At 47.9% G+C, this 21617-nt stretch overlaps 1 long non-coding RNA gene across 1 annotated transcript in view; it reads right to left on the bottom strand.

Moving 5' to 3' along the window:
- LOC115096096 overlaps positions 1 to 19771 on the bottom strand; it is a 47491-nt gene extending 27720 nt beyond the window's left edge. The window contains exons 1-2 of the long non-coding RNA XR_003857962.1: positions 19746 to 19771; positions 18344 to 18427 (exon numbers count right to left, since the gene is read on the bottom strand). This is a non-coding gene — a long non-coding RNA (uncharacterized LOC115096096). The remainder of the gene's footprint in view (positions 1 to 18343; positions 18428 to 19745) is intronic.
- Positions 19772 to 21617: the final 1846 nt, after the last annotated feature.

Raw genomic sequence — 21617 nt, 5'->3', positions numbered from 1 at the left:
GGCAGGGAGGCCGTCCCTGCAGCCACCTTCTGCTTCCTGCAGCCTTCTGCCTCTGTCAGCGGCACAGAGCCGCTCCTGCAGCCTGCCTGCCTTCAGCCCCATGGCAGGGCTGCTCTGCTGCCTGCCTGCTTCTCTTTGGGCCTTCCACGTGGCTGGGAACGCCACCAGTGGATCCTGCTTCTCTTTTCTCCAGCTTCCTTAGGCGCGGGCATGCGCCTCTTGTCTGTTTTTCAAGGGCCAGCCAGGTGTGGCCCTCTGCTGACCCCTCCCTGGGCGTTGTCCTCTTCAGCCCTACAAAAGGGCTCAGTGTCCATTCCAGCTGGGATCCTGCTATCCTTCGCTCCAGGAGTCGTCCTTCTTCCAGCACTTCTTCAAGGTCCTGTGTTTACCGTTCTTCATTGGAGCTCCTCGTCTTGTCCAGATGTCCACCTTCTGTTCCTGTAATCTACGTTCCAGTCCAGATGTCTGCCTGTTGTTCGTGTTCCAAGTCTAAAGTCTGTCTCCTGATCCAGTATCCGTGTTCCAGTCCAGATGTTGTTTCTCCTGATCCTGAAGTCCGTGTTCTTGTCTTGCTCTCCTGAACCCCTGGTTCTTTGTTCCTGAGTCCTCTGCACTTGGTACCTCGCGGCAAGCCATGTCGTGGTCCGCGACCAGCCCCATGGGCGGGCTGAGTAGGGCGCTTCATGATGCCAGCCTTGTACCTTGGTCCTGAGTCTTCTGAAAGCCTTGTACCTCGTTCCTGAATCTTCTGAAAGCCTGGTACCCTGCGGCAAGCCATGTCGTGATCCGCGACCAGCCCCATGGGTGGGCTGAGTAGGGCGCTTCATGATGCAAGCCTTGTACCTCATTCATGAGCCTTCTGAAAGCCTTGCACCGCGGCACCACTTCGGAGTTCCTCCAAGGGTTGAGCCGTGGCCCAAGAACACACCACTCTTGGTAAGTGGGACCGCTCTCCTAGCGCTCCACAACAGGTATTGTACCATGTAGAATTGATGGTGCATAATTCGGGCATTCAACATTGAGTTATGGTATATTTTCCTGCCAAACTCATCTAAGTATTTGTTGTCTTTGCCTGGTGGGTATGAGGAATGCGATTTTGTTTTCTTAAATCTTTGCATTGCCGACTCCATTACAATTGAAGCATGAGGTAATTGTGGTATAGAGTACGGTGATGTTTTCCTCATATGGAATTTTATGTCCGTCTTCCTGCAAACTGCTGACATTGTGTAAGTTGTTTCCCAGGATTTCTGTAATACTGAATGCAGGAGTTCTTGTGGTGGAAGAGATGTTGGTTCTCCTGGAGTATCAAAAATCTTTAGGAGACCAAAGGTTTCTGATCTAGGGTCTGTATTTTTGGACCTCTAGATGCAGTATTGTACCAAATTTTTCTAGATATTTTGGTTATGTAAGGTCTTCTGGAGGGAAATACGGCTCCTGAGGTTGTTCCTGCGGATCCGATGGGAATCCCGTAGATGTTTGTGGTGAAGGAGAATCAAAAGATGTATCCTGTTTATAATTTGGTGAAGCTGGTCAGTTTGCTATGGGAGATGTCGGAGACATGTCTTATGTCTTATGTTCCGGAGAACTGACAGAGGCAATATTAGTCATTTTGAATGATGACTGAAGAGTTTCATAAAACTCCGCTAACAATTGGGACAATTGTATGAGGGGGCATGATTGTACGAGCATCTGGTTCTTGTGACTCATATGCTTTAGGTTGCATTGGAGTGTTCTGAGGTAAAGTACTGGATACCTTATGGTCTTTCTGTATTTTGTCACATATTATGTCCATCGAATCCTCTGAAGCTGTAGAAGCGTTAGAGGAAGCTATTTGTATTACCTCTCTGTGGGAGAAGGTATTTGAAGCTAGTACATGAGATGATTTAGAAGTCGAAGGGCTTACTTCCCATGTTGCACTCCTCTTTGCCGACTTTTGTGGAGGAAGTGCCGTAAGCGCTTATGATAAAAGTGTGACGACGAGTCTGTATGACTTCTACGTGAAGATGGTGATCGCTTTCTACGTTTTATTGTAAACTCTGTCAAAGTAGCTCTTGAAGAGAGGGAAGTACCCGAATGAGGTGGGGGTTATTGATGGAGAGGTGGAATAAGACATTTGTGAGTGTCCACGTCGTCGCTTCAACTCATGCTGTATTCCATGAGATGGATGCTCATGTATCCTGTGCGCCAATTTGGACTTATGCGCGGATCTAGACTTGCGTGCATATCTGACTGTCTCCGTGTGCGCAAGAGTTATCAGCGCCGATGTCTCCGGCGCCGTGCGCACAGATATGTCTGGCGCCAGGCGCGCAGGTGTTGTTGGCGCCCTGCGCGTAGGTGACTTTGGCGCCGTGCGTGCAGTTTTTTCCCTCATCGCGCGCACAGACATCTTCAGCGCTTTGTGCGCCGATGTCTCTGGCGCCCTGCACGCAGAAATCTTTTGCGCTGTGCATGCAGGGTCCTTCGGCGCCATGCGTGCAGAAGTGTTGTGTGCCGATACTTCTTCAGGCGCAGGCATTGTTTTATGCGCATAAGGTAGTTTAGGCGCAGACGTTTTAGGCACCGAGATTTTTGGCGCCAATGTCTCTTGTGCCGGCGATTCTGGCTCTATGGATTGTTTAAAATCCGATGGCCTGTGCCAGCTTTCCACATCCTTACCTCCAAGATTGGAGGATTGAGGATTCCACGACGATGCCCTCTTTTTTGAGGGAGCCGGTAAGATTGCAGGGCCAGGTGACGAATGATCCTCCGATGGCTCCGGTGAGGCAAAATGTTCCTGAAGCCTGTAGGCCCATTGTTTCAGGGCTCACGGAATAATCCTCAAACAAAATTCACAATCTTCACAATTGTGATCTGGCTCTAGGCATCGGTAACATCGGTCATGGCCATCCGTGACCGACATTACCTTGCCGCACTTACAGGGTTTAAACCCCAATTTTGACATGTTTTATTTAAGAACATAAGAACATAAGAAATTGCCATGCTGGGTCAGACCAAGGGTCCATCAAGCCCAGCATCCTGTTTCCAACAGAGGCCAAAACCAGGCCACAAGAACCTGGCAATTACCCAAACACTAAGAAGATCCCATGCAACTGATGCAATTAATAGCAGTGGCTATTTCCTAAGTAAATTTGATTAATAGCCATTAATGGACTTCTCCTCCAAGAACTTATCCAAACCTTTTTTGAACCCAGCTACACTAACGCTGAGGAGAAGAACAGCTCCGTGTGCGATCCCGCGCGCGGAAAGAACAGACTGAGGATATTCCATTACTTTCCTGCGCGGTAACACACGTGCAGCCATAGAGAGCAAAGATCTGATCTCTGCTTTGACAAGCTCCGCCTCCCAGACCTGATTGACAGATCCCATGACAGCATGGCTAATTCAGCCCTGCTATCAACAGGAAAAAACTTTTAAAAATATATCTGAAGCAGAAAGCCTGTGAGGGATGATCGAGGGGTTAAAGGGGCACTTAAAGAAGATAAGGACATCGCAGAAAGATTAAATTATTTCTTTACTTCAGTGTTTACTGAAGAGGATGTTGGGGAGGTACCCATACTGGAGAAGGTTTTCATGGATAATGATTCAGATGGACTGAATCAAATCACGGTGAACCTAGAAGATGTGGTAGACCTGATTCACAAACTGAAGAGTAGTAAATCACCTGGACTGGATGGTATACACCCCAGAGTTCTGAAGGAACTAAAAAATGAAATTTCAGACCTATTAGTAAAAATCTGTAACCTATCAATAAAATCATCCATTGTACTTGAAGACTGGAGGATAGTAAATGTAACCCCAATATTTAAAAAGGGCTCCAAGGGCGATCCGGAAAACTACAGACCGGTTAGCCTGACTTCAGTGCCAGGAAAAATAGTGGAAAGTGTTCTAAATATCAAAATAACAGAACATATAGAAAGACATGGTTTAATGGAACAAAGTCAGCATGGCTTTACCCAAGGCAAGTCTTGCCTCACAAATCTGCTTCACTTTTTTGAAGGAGTTAATAAACATGTGGATAAAGGTGAACTGGTAGATGTAGTATACTTGGATTTTCAGAAGGCGTTTGACAAAGTTCCTCATGAGGGGCTTCTAGGAAAAGTAAAAAGTCATGGGATAGGTGGTGATGTCCTTTCGTGGATTGCAAACTGGCTAAAAGACAGGAACAGAGAGTAGGATGCGGAGACACACACTGTATCAAGTGCAACAGTACAAAAAGCCTTTTCTATATTAAACACTGAAGAGGTTCTTGAGAAAAAGATTGACCTGTTACCTGAAAAGAGAGAAAAAACCCAATGCATGCAGAAATTCCAGATCAGTAACCAAAGGAAAAAGCTCATTGTGATTGATGACTCTGCCATCAGTGGCACAACTGCAAAGGGAAAGAGTGAAGTGAATAGCAAAACTCAAGTAAAGTCACAAAAGGAGTCCAGGAACAGCAGTAACCTGAACGAGGAAAGCTGGAAAGCTATGAACACAAATGATCGTAGTTTGGGCAATAAAATCCCAGATCTTCAAGCCCTAATGGTGGAGGCAGACTTGGACATTGTTACTGTCACGGAGACGTGATTCACGGAATCTCACGATTGGGAAACGGCAATACCAGGCTATAACTTGTTAATTAAGGACAGAGAGGATAGGAAAGGGGGAGGAGTGACTTTTTATATTAGAAACAATATCCAAGCATCTGAGCTGCAAGGAAGATGGGGCAATGAAGAAGCACTATGGGCCAACCTAAAAAAAGATGGGACATCCATTTTTATTGGAGTGGTTTACAGGTCTCCAAACTAAAAGGAAGAGCTTGACAGAGATCTGGTTGAAGACATCCAAAAAATGGGAAAGAAGGGAGAAGTGGTGATTGTTGGTGACTTTAATTTGCCAGATGTAGACTGGAGAATCCCATCTGCAGAATCTAACAATAGTAGAGAAATAGTGTTTGCTCTGCAAGAAGCTTTGTTCAAACAAATGGTAATGGAAACCACGAGAGAGGGAGCTATACTCAATTTAGTGCTCACTAATGGAGATAATGTTTCTGGTGTCCAGGTGGGCGCCCACCTCAGCACCAGTGATCATCCAACGGTATGGTTTAATATCACAAAAAGGATACGGAAAAGAAGCACACGAATCAAGTTTTGCAGTTCAAAAACACAGTCTCTGATGAAATGGGGAAATACCTGGAGGAAGAACTAGTAGGCTGGGAGAACGAGAGAGATGTGGAACAACAGTGGACCAAACTAAAAGGTGCATTTACCAAGGCAACTATTCTATATGTTAGAAAAGTAAAGAAAAGCAAAAGAGAAATTAAACCTATCTGGTTCTCCAAGGAGGTGGCTGACAAAATAAAGGCTAAAAGAACAGCGTTCAAGAAATTCAAAGGATCCCAAAGGGAGGAGCACAAAGAAGAATATCTGGTAGAACTGAGGGAGACAAAAAGTAATCAAGACGGAAAAAAGTCAAGCAGAAGAAAGAATTGCCAAAGAGATTAAGAGAGGTGACAAAACATATTTCAGATACATCAGTGAAAGGAGAAAAGTTCAAAGTGGTATAATGAAATTGAAAGGTGAAAAGGATCAATGTATGGAGAGAGATGAAGAAATGGCAGAAATATTAAACAAATACTTCAGCTCTATGTTCACTAAAGAGGACCCTGGAGAAGGACCATCGCTAGTTAACAAGAAATGGAGGGGAGTGGAGTAGATGTAACTCCATTTACAGTACAGAATGTATGGGAAGAGCTGAGGAAACTGAAAGTGGACAAAGCCATGGGGCCTGGTGAGGTTCATCCCAGGATACTGAGGGAGCTCAGAGATGTGCTGGTGGGTCGCTGTGTGACCTGTTCAATAGATCCCTAGAAATGGGAGTGGTGCCGAGTGATTGGAGAAGAGCAGTGGTGATCCCGCTTCACAAGTGTGGAAACAGAGAAGAGGCTGGTAATTACAGACTGGTTAGCCTGACCTCGGTGGTGGGAAAAGTAATTAAGTCACTGTTGAAAGAGAGATTAGTGAACTATCTACAGTCAGGAGAATTGCTCGACCAGAAGCAGCAAGGATTCACCAGGGGAAGATCCTGTCAGACAAATCTGATAGAATTTTTTGACTGGGTAACCAAGGAATTGGATCAAGGAAGAGCACTCGATGTCATCTACTTGGATTTCAGCAAAGCTTTTGATACAGTCCCGCATAGGAGACTGGTGAATAAAATGAGAAGCTTAGGAGTGAGTGCTGAGGTGGTGGCCTGGATTGCAAACTGGTTGACGGAGAGAAGACAATGTGTGATGGTAAATGGAACTCTCTCTGAAGAGAGAGCGGTTTTAAGCGGTGTACCGCAAGGATCGGTGTTGGGACCGGTCTTGTTCAATATCTTTGTGAGCGACATTGCGGACAGGATAGAAGGTAAGGTTTGTCTTTTTGCAGATGACACTAAGATCTGCAACAGAGTGGACACGCTGGAAGGTGTGGAGAGAATGAAACGAGATTTAAGGAAGCTGAGATTCAATGCCAAGAAGTGCAAAGTCATGCATATGGGGAGTGGAAATCCGAATGAACTGTATTCAATGGGAGGAGAAAGGCTGATGAGCACGGAGCAGGAGAGAGACCTTGGGGTTATAGTGTTTAAAGGTCTGAAGCCAGCGAAACAATGTGACAAGGCAATTGCTAAAGCCAGAAGAATGCTGGGCTGCATAGAGAGAGGAATATCGAGCAAGAAAAGGGAAGTGATTATCCCCTTGTACAGGTCCTTGGTGAGGCCTCACCTGGAGTACTGTGTTCAGTTCTGGAGAACGTTGTTATGAAAAGAATCTGTTAGTGGACCCTTGGGCTGGCTGACTGGAGACGAACTCCAGTAGATGGTAAGGAGCCGGGAGGCGGACTAAGGCTGGAGTGGATTGGTGAAGTCTTCGCCCTGGAAACCCGAGACCCCCCCAGGAGGAGCCTGTAGGGGTCCGGGTCGCTGGGACTTAGGAGACCCGGTAGAGAAGAAGTCCGAAGGTCGAGGTTGGCTGAAGACAGGAGAATCGTGAAGAAGTCCGAGGGTCGAGGCTGGCTGAAGACTAGGAGAATCGTGATGAAGTTCGAGGGTCGAGGCTGGCTGAAGTCAAGGCAGAATGCTGGAAAAGCTGGAGCGGAGCTACGGAGCGGAGGTAGGAACAGGCTGGGTCAGGCAAGGCAGGAACAGGAAGGGAGCAAGGCACGGCTGGAACAAGAAGGAACCAGAGCTGGAAGCAACTAAGCACTCACAGGAGCGACCTCGTTGCAAAGGCAAGGTAGGAGAGTCAGACGCCGGTTTAAATAGCTAGCCGGCATCTGACGTCTGGAGAGGGGCGGTTCAGCACTTCCGGGTGCTGGACCTTGAAAAGGGGTTCCCTCGCGCACGTGTTCCCTGGCAGGGGGAGGAGTCAGGATCGGGCCTCGGCGGCGTCTCCACGTGGAGGAGGCCGCTGTCATGCGGTCAGCAGGCTCCACGGAGCGCGGAGCTCGGCGGGAGCGGGGGACCTGATGAGCAGGTAAGGGCCCGGTCGCTAGCCTAGCGACCGGGACCGCAACAGTACCCCCTCCCTTACGCCCCCTCTTCAAAGGACTGGGCCTGTCAGGATGGTCCAAGTGGAACTGCCGCAGAAGGGATTTGTCCAATATGTTGCGGGCAGGTTCCCAAGTATTGTCTTCGTCCCCACAACCTTCCCACGCAAGCAAGTACTCCCAACGCCTGTTGGCAAATCGAGCATCTATGACCTCTTGTACCTGAAACGTGGGGTCCTCAGCTGTGGGAGCGGAACTGGCATCAAGTGGTTTTGAGTGAAACCTGGAGAGAATTACTGGTTTCAACAGGGAGACGTGAAAGACATCATGGATGCGTATGGTAGTAGGAAGCCGGAGGTGATAGGAGACCAGACCTACTCTCTCTGCTACACGAAAGGGACCGCAGAACTTGGGCGACAGCTTCTTGGAGAGTTGTCTCAGATGGATATTTTTGGTACTAAGCCACACACGATCCCCAGGGAGAAAAGAGAGTGTGGGTTTCCGGTGTCGATCAAAGTAGCGCTTAGAAGTGTGTGCGACTCTCTGAAGCCGGCGTTGAGTGGAGGTCCAAAGCTTACCTAATTGATCAGCGGTTAACTGGGTGGCAGGTGAAGCGATGGGTACGGGCAAGGGCAAAGATGGTTTGAGTTGCTTGCCATACACAATTTGGAAGGGCGATTTCCCTGTTGCCGTATGTATTTGATTATTGTAGGCAAACTCTGCCCAAGGTAGAAGGTCCACCCAATTGTCTTGTTTGTGATTGATAAATGCTCGTAGGAACAACTTTAAAGAGCGATTCATGCGTTCAGTTTGACCATTGCTCTGCAGGTGGAATGCGGTGGAGAAACTGGATCTTAAATTTCTTGCATAAGGCCCTCCAGTACCTGGTTGTGAACTGCGGGCCTCTGTCAGACACAATGTCCTGAGGCAGGCCATGGATGCGGAACACATGGTGAGTGAACAAGGAAACCAGCTCAGTAGCGGAGGGTAGTTTGGCTAAGGGCACGAAGTGAGCCATTTTAGAAAAACGGTCCACAGTGACCCATTCCACAGTCTTGCCTTGAGAAGGCGGAAGTTCCACCACAAAATCAGTGGCTATATGCGTCCAGGGTTCCGTAGGAACGGGCAACGGTTGTAGTAAGCCTCTCTGAGGACCACTCAGTGGTTTTTGCAGGGCGCAGGTGGGGCAGGAGTTAACATAAAGTGAGACGTCTCGTCGAAGTCCAGGCCACCAGTAAAAGTGGTTTATGAGATCCAGTGTTATTTGTCTACCTGCATGCCCTCCGGACAACGAGTCATGCCCCCAAGACAAAACTTTCTTTCGGAGTCTTTTAGGAACAGTGGTTTTGCTCATGGAGTCGAGCGAGGTGGTTGTCAGTTGGACACACGCAGGATCCAGGATAGGTTGCGGAGGATCCTCTTCCTCAGGCTGGGTGGTGCGAGACAGAGCATCTGCTCGAACATTTTTCTCCGCTGGTCGATACCTGAGAATGAAATCAAAACGACTGAAGAAGAGTGACCATCTCGCTTGCCGGGGATTCAGTCGTTGGGCTTGAGCTAAATACTGTAGATTCTTATGGTCTGTATATATGGTCACCGGATGATTAGCTCCTTCTAGCCACTGCCTCCATTCTTCGAAGGCTAGCTTGATGGCTAAGAGTTCCTTGTCACCGATGCCGTAATTGCATTCGGCAGGCGAGAATTTTTTTGAAAAGTAGGAACATGGCATTAACTTGCCTGAAGTATCATGCTGACTGAGGACAGCTCTGACCGCTAGATTAGAAGCATCGACCTCCACAATGAAGGGGCATCGTGGATCCGGATGACGTAGGCAAGACGCTTCCAAGAATGCTTGTTTTAATTCTTCGAAGGCTACACACGCGGTGGTGGGCCAATCATGGGCATTGACTCCCTTGCGAGTAAGCGTGGTGAGAGGGGCTACCCTCCGGGAGTAGTGAGGTATGAAATGCCTGTAAAAGTTGGCGAAGCCGAGGAATCGCTGTAGAGCCTTCAAGCCAGAAGGATGATGCCAATTGGTGATAGCAGCAACTTTTTCAGGGTCCATCTGGAAGCCAGAAGACGAGACGATGTATCCCAAGAAAGGAAGTGACTCACACTCAAACTGGCACTTTTCTAGCTTGGATATAAATGATTGTCTCTAAGGGCTTGTAGCACACGTTTGACGTGTTGGCGGTGTGTTGAGAGATCTTGAGAATAAATTAAGACATCGTCGAGGTATACCTTAACAAAAGAATGAAGCATCTCCCGGAGTACCTCATTCATGAGATTCTGGAAGACAGCTGGAGCATTACACAAGCTGAAAGGCATTACCAAATACTCGTAATGTCCGTCCCGAGTGTTGAACGCTGTCTTCCACTCGTCTCCCGGACGAATACGAACCAAGTTGTATGCCCACGCAGATCTAGTTTTGTAAATATTTTGGCTCCTTGTAGTCGATCGAGCAGTTCCGGGATCAGAGGCAGTGGATACCGATCCTTCTTCGTGATGGTGTTCAACCCTCGGTAGTCTATGCATGGGCCTGAGGGAGCCGTCCTTTTTGGCTACAAAAAAGAAGCCTGCCCCCGCAGGAGAATGTGAAGGGCGAATGAAGCCTTTAGCGAGGTTTTCTGTAATGTAGTCTGACATCACCCCGGTTTCAGGTAGCGAAAGAGGATAGACCCTACCCTGCGGAGGGGTGGAGCCAGGAAGCAGATCAATGGCACAGTCAAAGGGCCAATGGCATGGGAGGAGCTCTGCCTTTTGCTTAGAAAACACGTCAGAGAAATCTTGGTATGCTAGAGGGAGCTCTAGAGCTGCGTGACAGAAAAGGACTTCAGGCCTCGGAAGGGAATCCAGGCAGTTCTGGAAGCAGTAAGAACTCCACTGAGCAATTTGAAGCGTATCCCAATGAATCACGGGAGCGTGCTGCTGCAGCCAGGGAAGTCCCAAGACCACCGGGTGCACCGACCTTTCAAGTAGCAGGAATGAGATTGTTTCTGTGTGGAGTGTCCCAGTTCGTAGAGTGAGTGGACTCGTGGTTTCGGAAATGTAGCCCGGTAGGGGGTACCCCGGATGGAAGTGACTCGTAGTGGAGGTTTTCAGAGCCTCGTAGGGAGTCCAAGCTGGTGTACCAGTTCTTCCAGAATAAAGTTCCCTCCGGCTCCAGAATCGATAAAGGCTAGGGTCTGGAAGGAGCCTCCGGGGTATTCCAGTGTAACAGGGACTGTACATTGAGGAGCAGCATTAATACAGCCTAGGGGGATCTCCTCCTTCCTCCCTAGACTCGGCCGTTTCCCGGTCTCTCGGAAGTGGCCCTTGATACCACAATACAGACAGAGTCCCTGGGTGCGGCGCTGCCTTTTCTCTTCTTCGGTCAAGGGCGTCCGCCCGATCTGCATGGGCTCCTCAGGAGTTGCTGGCAGAAGGCGGTGTCTTGTGAGAAGAGGTTAGTGGTCGAGAGAAGGTGGGTGCCAGAGAAACTGGCCGACGAAGAACTCGGCCTTCTCTAGCCCGTTGCTGCAGACGTCGGTCAATCTTCCCCGCTAAATCTATCACCTCGTTCAAGGTAGAGGGGACATCCCGGGTCATTAATTCATCTTTTATGCGACTGGCGAAGCCCTCCAGGAAAATGCCTCGCAAGCAGTCATCCTACCATCCTAGTTCCATAGCCAGGGTGTGGAATTGTATTGCGTAATCCGCCAGGGAATGGGGCCCTTGCTTTAGCTGCAGGATCTCCGTAGTGGCAGTAATCAAGCGGGCGGGTTCATCGAAGGTCTGTTTGAAATGTGCCACAAAACTTTTCAGGTCGTGAAGCATGGAGTCCTGGTGTTCCCACATGGGTGAGGCCCAAAGCATGGCCTTCCCATTGAGCAGGGACAAGATATACGCCACCTTGACGGCATCTGAAGGAAATTGTCCTGGCAACAACGAGAACCGGATGAAACATTGGTTCAGGAATGCTCTACATGTCTTGGCATCCTCGGAGTAGCGAGTAGGTGCCGGGAGTTGAGTCTGCACGGGAGGCAGAGGCGCTGGCGGAGGTGGGGGTTGTACCACCTCCGGAGGGTTAGCGTCCAAGCGGCTTGCCGGACGATCAACTGTAGCAGCCAATACCTCCAGGCATTGCTGCTGCTGCTGGATTCTTTGGGCCATTCCGGGAATGGCCTGCACGGAGGGCACGTCCGCTGGGTCCATGGACCCTTGGGCCGGCTGACTGGAGACGAAATCCAGTAGATGTTAAGGAGCCGGGAGGTGGACTAAGGCTGGAGCGGATTGGTGAAGTCTTCGCTCTGGAAACCCGAGACCCCCCCAGGAGGAGCCCGTAGGGTCCGGGTCACTGGGACTTAGGAGATCCGGTAAGAAGGTCCGAAGGTTGAGGCTGGCTGAAGACAGGAGAAACATGAAGAAGTCCGAGGGTCGAGGCTGGCTGAAGACAAGGAGAATCGTGAAGAAGTCCGAGGGTCGAGGCTGGCTGAAGACAAGGAGAATCGTGAAGAAGTCTGAGGGTCGAGGCTGGCTGAAGTCAAGGCAGAATGCTGGAAAAGCTGGAGCGGAGCCACGGAGCGGAGGTAGGAACAGGTTGGGTCAGGCAAGGCAGGAACAGGAAGGGAGCAAGGCACGGCTGGAACAAGCAGGAACCAGAGCTGGAAGCAAGGCTCGGCTGGAACAAGCAGGAACCAGAGCTGGAAGCAAGGCACAGCTGGAACAAACAGGAACCAGAGCTGGAAGCAAGGCACGGCTGGAACAAGCAGGAACCAGAGCTGGAAGCAACTAAGCACTCACAGGAGCGACCTCATTGCAAAGGCAAGGTAGGAGAGTCAGACGCCGGTTTAAATAGCTAGCTGGCATCTGACGTCAGGAGAGGGGTGGTTCAGCACTTCCGGGTGCTGGACCTTGAAAAGGGGTTCCCTCGCGCGCATTCCCTGGCACGGGGAGGAGTCAGGCTCGGGCCTCGGCGGCGTCTCCACGTGGAGGAGGCCGCTGCCATGCGGTCGGGCAGGCCCCACGGAGCGCGGCGGGAGCGGGGGACCCGACGAGCAGGTAAGGACCCAGTCGCTAGCCTAGCGACCGGGACCGCAACAACCGTATCTCCAAAGAGACAGACAAGATGGAGGCAATCCAGAGAAGGGCGACCAAAAAGGTGGAGGGTCTTCATCAAATGACTTATGAGGAGAGATTGAAGAATCTAAATATGTACACCCTGGAGGAAAGGAGGAGCAGAGGTGATATGATACAGACTTTCAGATACCTGAAAAGTTTTAATGATCCAAAGGCAATGACAAACCTTTTCCGTCGGAAAAAAATCAGCAGAACCAGGGGTCACGATTTGAAGCTCCAGGGAGGAAGACTCAGAACCAATGTCAGGAAGTATTTCTTCACGGAGAGGGTGGTGGATGCCTGGAATGCCCTTCCAAAGGAAGTGGGGAAGACTAGAACTGCGTAGGACTTCAAAGGGGAGTGGGATAAACACTGTGGATCCATAAAGTCTAGAGGACGTGAATGAAGAGTGGGTGGCTCGTGGGAATGACGGCTACTGCCTGGAGATAATACCCTTATTCAATAAACATACACACGGCTAATGCGACTCCAACATTGCTCTAAGCTTCAACGGCAAGAGGAAATGTGGAAAAAGGATTTGCATCCACAAAAAAGCGGGCAGTAGCTTGCTTGTTACAGTGGCTACTACCCCAAACCAAATAAGCCTGATACTTCACTTTCAATGTATAGCTCTCTACTTCAACGGCAGGGGAGAAAGACTGATACTTCACTTTCAATGCATATCTAGCATAACTCTCTGCTTCAACGGTAGGGGAGAAAGTCTGATACTTCACTTTCAATGCATATCCAGCATAATTCTCTGCTTCAACGGCAGGGGGAATGAAGAAAAGTGGATCTCTATATAGACAACATCCAACAAGGACTGGATTATTTAGTCTGGATAAACAAATAAGCATGGGTGTAGCTTGCTTATTGCGACGGTTACTACCCTAACTAATTAAGCTAGATATTTCACTTAGATGCAGTTCCAACACTGCTCTCTCATTAATGGTGGGGGTGGAAGGGAAATAGAACCAAAATGTTAATAAAAGCCAAGAGTAACAGATAAGTATGAGAAAAAAAAAAGTGTGAAACTTGCTGGGCAGACTGGATGGACTGTTTGGTCTTCTTCTGCCGACATTTCTATGTTTCTATGTGCTTAAATATATATAGTGCTGGGTCATCAGGAAAAGCATCACCGACCACTGGGTGAGAGCACGATTGGCTGCATTGCAAAACTTCTTATCGCTGATACGTTGCATTCTGGTCTCCTTGCCAACCTACTCTGAGAGGGCTGTGAGGTCAGTGATGACTCACAGGAAAGGGCTGGTTTTTGGCTCTGGATACACCCAAATGGCATTCTCTGATTTCAGAAGGCGGCTATGAAAAGTGCACACCGCCAAACGTATAGAACGGATGATGTTATATTCATGGGGAATCGCAATACGTTTTGCAACCCCACGAATAGAACGAATATGGACATATACGTTGCATATTGCCAGGACATATATGTTGCATATTGCCAATATGCTGCAAATGAATGCACACCCCTTATATCTCTATGGGAGGCCCTCCTAGTAACTTGAGGTGAGGTTTAGGTATTAGTGTAGGGGTTAGGGGCCACTTTGACATTCAAAGTGAGACATACGAACAGAACAGTGCTCTTGTGAAGATTTGATGATCTTCGGAATGAGGAAACTCACCCAATTTTCTCTCAACCTAACTCGTTGGACTCTGTACCTGGGTAATTTTATTTTTTTAACATTTTGGTTGCTTCGACTTAATATCGCCATGATAATAAGTCGAGGGATGTACAGAAAGCAATACGTTCTGCTTTTCTGTACACTTTTTCTGAGCGCAAAATTTGCTGTATCCCAGGCAAATAACTAATAGCCTCATCAACATGCATTTGCATCTGATGAGCGCTATAGTTTTGAGGGTGTTTGGACGCGCTAAACCCCTTATTGTATAAGGGGTAGTGGATGTGTGTCCAATACGTGCGTCCAACTGCAGGTAAAAGAGTGCACTCAGCTGAGCGCACTTTACTGTATCAGCCTAAAAGTGTATGAACATGCATGAGCATAACTGTTTGGAGCATAAACATTGCAAAGTATGACAGTTTGTCAGAATAAGGTACCACCCAGCACTAAGTATCTCCTTCCAGGATCTATCACCACATTAGTTTCAAGAAAGGGTATACTTTCCCCAATGAGAATCACCACTCCAGCTTTCTACAAAGGGAGACCTCTCAAACCCATGCCTCTCTCCTACCCTACACTAACCCCTTTCCCTTCCTTCTCAGAACCCCTGTACCCCAAATCCCTCCCAAATCCCCAACAGAACAAATATTATGCCACCAAAATCTGTACCATAATTAACCCAGTCAAGAGTAACAGGTCCACATCTATGTGAAAGGCCCCACTCCTCCCTCAACCTGTCATAAAACTTGAATAGCAAATGAATCCCAAAACACATAGTGCAATGAACATCTCGTCACCCCGCACACTTCAGGGTTGTCATCAGATAGCATTTAGACCGCAATAATATAGTCATGCATTGCAACTCTGCTTCGTTGCATCAAGAGAAAAATGATATCCCATGTAGGGAAGAACTAGGACTCACTGCAAATACACCTCTACCAAGCAAACTGGAGCTCATCTCTCAGAAACTTCAGCAAATTCCAAAAAAACAAATCCCATTTATAGCAAAAGTAATATCTGTTTTGAAATCATAACAGAACAGTCAAAACTTCTCAAAAAGCTAACAGGCACATCGGACAAAATCCCAGGTGCCATCATTATCAAATATATCTCACCTTGGAATAGGAAACAGCGCTGTAGGATCAAAACTTGAAAACTGTCCAAAAAAGCCACTTTAAAATAGGCATTAAAGTTTCAACTAAAAGACTACACAGCAAATATGTATCTTCCCCAGAAGGACGTGTGCAGCTGTCACTACCCTCCTAAGCCGCCATTAGCTGGCCTGTAGTGTTTTCTGTACTGTTACTGAGCCACATGGTCGCCTTTAACAGAATGCAAAAAGAACTGAGCTGCTTCCACCAATTCGTAAATAGTATTCTGATTATTATAAGTCACTCATAGCTTGGCTGGATATTGTAGAACAAAATTAATTTCCAGTTTATAAGTTTGCACAAATGGAAGAGAAAGCTTTATGCTTAGATGCAATTGCAGCAGAGTAGTCTTGGAAAATCAGCACTGTGCTATCTTCACATTTAAGCTCTCTTTTTTTTCTGGTATTTTTGCATTATTTCCTCCTTACGTCTAAAGTTTAGAATTTTAACAATCAGTAGTCTTGGTTTATCGTGCAAGGAATTCTTCACTAGGGATGTGAATCGTGTCCTCGATCGTCTTAACGATCGATTTCGGCTGGGAGGGGGAGGGAATCGTATTGTTGCCGTTTGGGGGGGTAAAATATCGTGAAAAATCGTGAAAAATCGTTAAAAATCGAAAAACCGGCACACTAAAACCCCCTAAAACCCACCCCCGACCCTTTAAATTAAATCCCCCACCCTCCCGAACCCCCCCCCAAATAACTTAAATAACCTGCGGGTCCAGCGGCGGTCCGGAACGGCAGCGGTCCGGAACGGGCTCCTGCTCCTGCATCTTGTCGTCTTCAGCCGGCGCCATTTTCCAAAATGGCGCCGAAAATGGCGGCGGCCATAGACGAAAAAGATTGGACGGCAGGAGGTCCTTCCGGACCCCCGCTGGACTTTTGGCAAGTCTCGTGGGGGTCAGGAGGCCCCCACAAGCTGGCCAAAAGTTCCTGGAGGTCCAGCGGGGGTCAGGGAGCGATTTCCCGCCGCGAATCGTTTTCGTACGGAAAATGGCGCCGGCAGGAGATCGACTGCAGGAGGTCGTTCAGCGAGGGTTCCGGCGCCTCGCTGAACGACCTCCTGCAGTCGATCTCCTGCCGGCGCCATTTTCCGTACGAAAACGATTCGCGGCGGGAAATCGCTCCCTGACCCCCGCTGGACCTCCAGGAACTTTTGGCCAGCTTGTGGGGGGCACCTTGACCCCCACGAGACTTGCCAAAAGTCCAGCGGGGGTCCGGAAGGACCTCCTGCCGTCCAATCTTTTTCGTCTATGGCCGCCGCCATTTTTCGGCGCCATTTTGGAAAATGGCGCCGGCTGAAGACGACAAGATGCAGGAGCAGGAGCCCGTTCCGGACCGCTGCCGTTCCGGACCGCCGCTGGACCCGCAGGTTATTTAAGTTATTTGGGGGGGGGGTTCGGGAGGGTGGGGGATTTAATTTAAAGGGTCGGGGGTGGGTTTTAGGGGGTTTTAATGTGCCGGCTCACGATTCTAACGATTTATAACGATAAATCGTTAGAATCTGTATTGTATTGTGTTCCATAACGGTTTAAGACGATATTAAAATTATCGGACGATAATTTTAATCGTCCTAAAACGATTCACATCCCTATTCTTCACCCCCAGTCTGTGTGCTTGCTCTACAGTGAGGATACTATGAGCATCGGACAAGACCAGCACAGTTTAATCCAGCACGTTTGCAAAGTCTCTGTCTGCGACAAATTCCGGAAGACCAATGAAGCAGAGGTCCTCATTTTAGCATTTACTACCTTCAAAAATCGACACTTCCATTTCCAGGGCTCGAACACGGCCATCGACTGCAGTGAAGTGCACCTTTAGTGCCTGCAGCTGTTGCTTAGTTTCAGTGAGTAGTGTATGTAACTTCTCAAATTTTGAGTGAATATTTCCAAATTTGTGTTTTCGAGCAGCGGCCACTGCAATTGCCACTTCATTCACCCTCTCTTCTGCAGAGCTTGGGGAGGGAGGATCGTTGACCATGTCAGCCATCTTTGAATCCAACATTTTTCCTTTATCTCTTTTCATGGCAATCTTGCCGCCGTGCTGGCTACCTAAAAAAATCTTGGAATCCAATAATAATTGTTAATAGCACTGGAAATTAAACGGGCTGATCTTCTTGCAACTGTGTGTCTGTACGTTTGATCAGTGGAAGAGCCTAGTGGCTCGAGCAGGAGGCTGCGAACCAGGAAAACTGGAATTCAAATCCCACTAACGACCTTGGGAAGTCACTTCACTGCCTCGGGTACAGATTTACACTGTAAAGCCCTGAATGTAATCTGCTCTGAAGTGTCAGGAAAGCTGGAAGGTCACTGAAGCTGAAAAATGAATGGAAAAAACACCACATAAAAATATTTTGTGCATATAAGAAGAGTAGGGCACTGCAGCACAAGAGGAACATGGCTTCTCCCTCACATCACACCATGTGACCCCCTCTATCTCCTGTTTAAAAGTTAGGGCCAGCAGCCTTTTCCACCCTGGTTAAGATGGAGACTCTCTGTCGGAATAGGCTCCACCTTCCCCAGGATGATCTCTAGTTCCTAACAAATCTAAAACCTTCCTCCCTGCACCATCTTCTCATCCATGCAGTGAGACTCTGGAGCTCTGCCCGTGTCGGAGGTCCCTCATGTGGAACAGGGAGCATTTCTGAGAATCTATCCTAGAGCTCCTGGCTTTCAACTTTCTACCTAAAAGCCTAAATTTGGCTTCCAGGACCACCCTCCCACGTCTTGCTATGTAGTTGGCATCCACGTGCAGGACAGCCGGCTCCTTCCCAGCGCTGTCTAACATCCTATCTAGGTGAGGCACGAGGTCTGCCATCTTCATATCAAGCAGGCAAGTTATCAAGCGATCCTCACATTCACAATTACGTTTTCTACCTTTTACTTAAGGAAGTGCCCAGTTCCAATTATTTCAGGCTTAATAACATTAGAGACAGTGACACTAACCAAATTATGGATTCCATTATGGCATCAGCATCAGCAGCAGCAACAGCAGCAGGAACAGCAGCAGCAACAGCAGCATGAAGGAGGCTGAAGAGAATTAAGAAAGGGAAATGGGGAGAGAGGGAGAGATTGGAGGGAAAATGAAAAAAAAAAGTGAAAAACTGCAGACAATGAGAAAAGTTACAAAAAATAAATGAATAAGAAGAATGTACGTGACAGAGCTTCTCAGGGTAGTTACCTCTTGTCTGAGAGCCACAAACAGGCCAGGTTTTCAGGATATGCACACAGAGCTAGATCTTTAAAAAATACGCGATCTCGTACTTTTGTTGGCGCACCAGGAGCAAACAAAAGTACGCTGGATTGTATAGGATACGCGTATAGGGAGGGGGGGGACAGGGAGCAGGGGGGAAAGGGGCTTGGACACTGGAGCACTTTATTTTGGGGTGTTTGGTGCCTGACCCAATGCCTCCTTTTTATTCCCAATTTGGATTTCCTGTAGGCGGGGTGGAAGGCTGGTGTGTAACAGGAGCTGCTATAAATGTTAATAGCACTGGAAACTAAACGGGCTGATCTTCTGCAACTGTGTGTCTGTAAGTTTGATCAGTGGAAGAGCCTAATGGCTCGAGCAGGAGGCTGCGAACCAGGAAAACTGGAATTCAAATCCTACTAACGACCTAGGGCAGTCACTTCACTGCCTCGGGTACAGATTTACACTGTAAAGCCCTGAATGTAATCTGCTCTGAAGTGTCAGGAAAGCTGGAAGGTCACTGAAGCTGAATAATGAATGGAAAAAACACCACATAAAAACGTTTTGTGCATATAAGAAGAGTAGGGCACTGCAGCACAAGAGGAACATGGCTTCTCCCTCACATCACACCATGTGACCTCCCTTCTATCTCCTGTTTAAAAGTTAGGGCCAGCAGCCTTTTCCACCCTGGTTAAGATGGAGATTGTCCGTCGGAATAGGCTCCATCTTCCCCAGAATGATCTCTAGTTCCTAACAAATCTAAAACCTTCCTCCCTGCTCCATCTTCTCATCCATGCAGTGAGACTCTGGAGCTCTGCCTGTGTTGGAGGTCCCTCATGTGGAACAAGGAGCATTTCTGAGAATCTATCCTAGAGCTCATGGATTTCAACTTTCTGCCTAAAAGCCTAAATTTGGCTTCCAGGGCCACCCTCCCACATCTTGCTATGTAGTTGGCATCCACATGCAGGACAGCCGGCTCCTCCCCAGCAATGTCTAAAATCCTATCTAGGTGAGGCACGAGGTCTGCCATCTTCATATCAAGCAGGCAAGTTATCAAGCGATCCTCACATTCACAATTACGTTTTCTAACTTTTACTTAAGGAAGTGCCCAGTTCCAATTATTTCAGACTTAATAACATTAGAGACAGTGACACTAACCTGTTTGTGGATTGCATCCCAGCATCAACAGCAGCATGAAAGAGGCTGAAGAGAATTAAGAAAAGGAAATGGGGAGAGAGGGAGAGATTGGAGGGAAAATGGAAAATAAAAAAAGGTGAAAAACTGCAGACAATGAGAAAAGTTACAAAAAATAAATGAATAAGAAGAATGTACGTGACAGAGCTTCTCAGGGGTAGTTACCTCTTGTGTGAGAGCCACAAACAGGCCAGGTTTTCAGGATATGCACACAGAGCTAGATCTTTAAAAAATACGGATCTCGTACTTTTGTTGGCGCACCAGGAGCAAACAAAAGTACGCTGGATTGTATAGGATACGCGTATAGGGAGGGGGGGGACAGGGAGCAGGGGGGAAAGGGGCTGGGACACTGGAGCACTTTATTTTGGGGTGTTTGGTGCCTGACCCAATGCCTCCTTTTTATTCCCAATTTGGATTTCCTGTAGGTGGGATGGAAGGCTGGTGTGTAACAGGAGCTGCTATAAATGTTAATAGCACTGGAAACTAAACGGGCTGATCTTCTTGCAACTGTGTGTCTGTAGGTTTGATCAGTGGAAGAGCCTAATGGCTCGAGCAGGAGGCTGCAAACCAAGAAAACTGGAATTCAAATCCCACTAACGACCTTGGGCAGTCACTTCACTGCCTCTGGTACAGATTTACACTGTAAAGCCCTGAATGTAATCTGCTCTGAAGTATCAGGAAAGCTGGAAGGTCACTGAAGCTGAATAATGAATGGAAAAAACACCACATAAAACCTTTTTGTGCATATAAGAAGAGTAGGGCACTGCAGCACAAGAGGAACATGGCTTCTCCCTCACATCACACCATGTGACCCCCTCTATCTCCTGTTTAAACGTTAGGGCCAGCAGCCTTTTCCACCCTGGTTAAGATGGAGACTCTCTGTCGGAATAGGCTCCACCTTCCCCAGAATGATCTCTAGTTCCTAACAAATCTAAAACCTTCCTCCCTGCACCATCTTCTCATCCATGCAGTGAGACTCTGGAGCTCTGCCTGTGTCGGAGGTCCCTCATGTGGAACAGGGAGCATTTCTGAGAATCTATCCTAGAGCTACTGGATTTCAACTTTCTGCCTAAAAGCCTAAATTTGGCTTCCAGGGCTACCCTCCCACATCTTTCTATCGGGCCGATACAGTAAAAACGAGGGAGAGGGTGCAGGCACAGGCCACTCTCCTGTGTGCACAATACAATATTTTAATTTATTAAAATTAGGCCTGGCGGTAGAAAGAGGCACTAGGGACACTAGTGCGTCCCTAGCGCCTCTTTTTTGACAGGAGCGGCTGCTGTCAGCGGGTTTGACAGCCGACGCTCAATTTTGCCAGCGTGGTTTCTCGAGCTCTCTGACAGCCACGAGTTCGGAAACCGGACACCGGCAAAATTGAGCATCCGGTTTTCAACCCGTGAACCAATTTCAATTTTTTTGTTTTTTTAATTTTTTAAACTTTCGGTACCTCTGACTTAATATCGCCCTGATATTAAGACGGAGGGTGCACAGAAAATGGAGAAATTACTCACCTGATAATTTTGTTTTCCTTAGTGTAGACAGATGGACTCAGGACCAATGGGTATAGTGTGCTCCTGATAGTAGTTTGAGATGGATCAGATTTCAATCTGACGTCAGCCCCTAGTACAAATACCCCTGCAGGAAGTGCAGCTCTTCAGTATTCTCCTTAAAAAGCATTGTGGATATATGTGTGACTGACTAATTAGAATAACTTCATAACTTGAATAACTTGATTAACTTTATAAGTTAACTTGATTAACATGAACTGGTTGAATTTGGCTATAACTGGAGACCGCCAGTGCCCTCAACCAGGAAACGTCGACACCCGGTAGGATG

Source organism: Rhinatrema bivittatum, chromosome 7 (assembly GCF_901001135.1).
Source record: "Rhinatrema bivittatum chromosome 7, aRhiBiv1.1, whole genome shotgun sequence".
NCBI classification, from domain to species: Eukaryota; Metazoa; Chordata; class Amphibia; order Gymnophiona; family Rhinatrematidae; genus Rhinatrema; species Rhinatrema bivittatum.
This window is presented reverse-complemented; position numbering and strand designations above follow the sequence as displayed.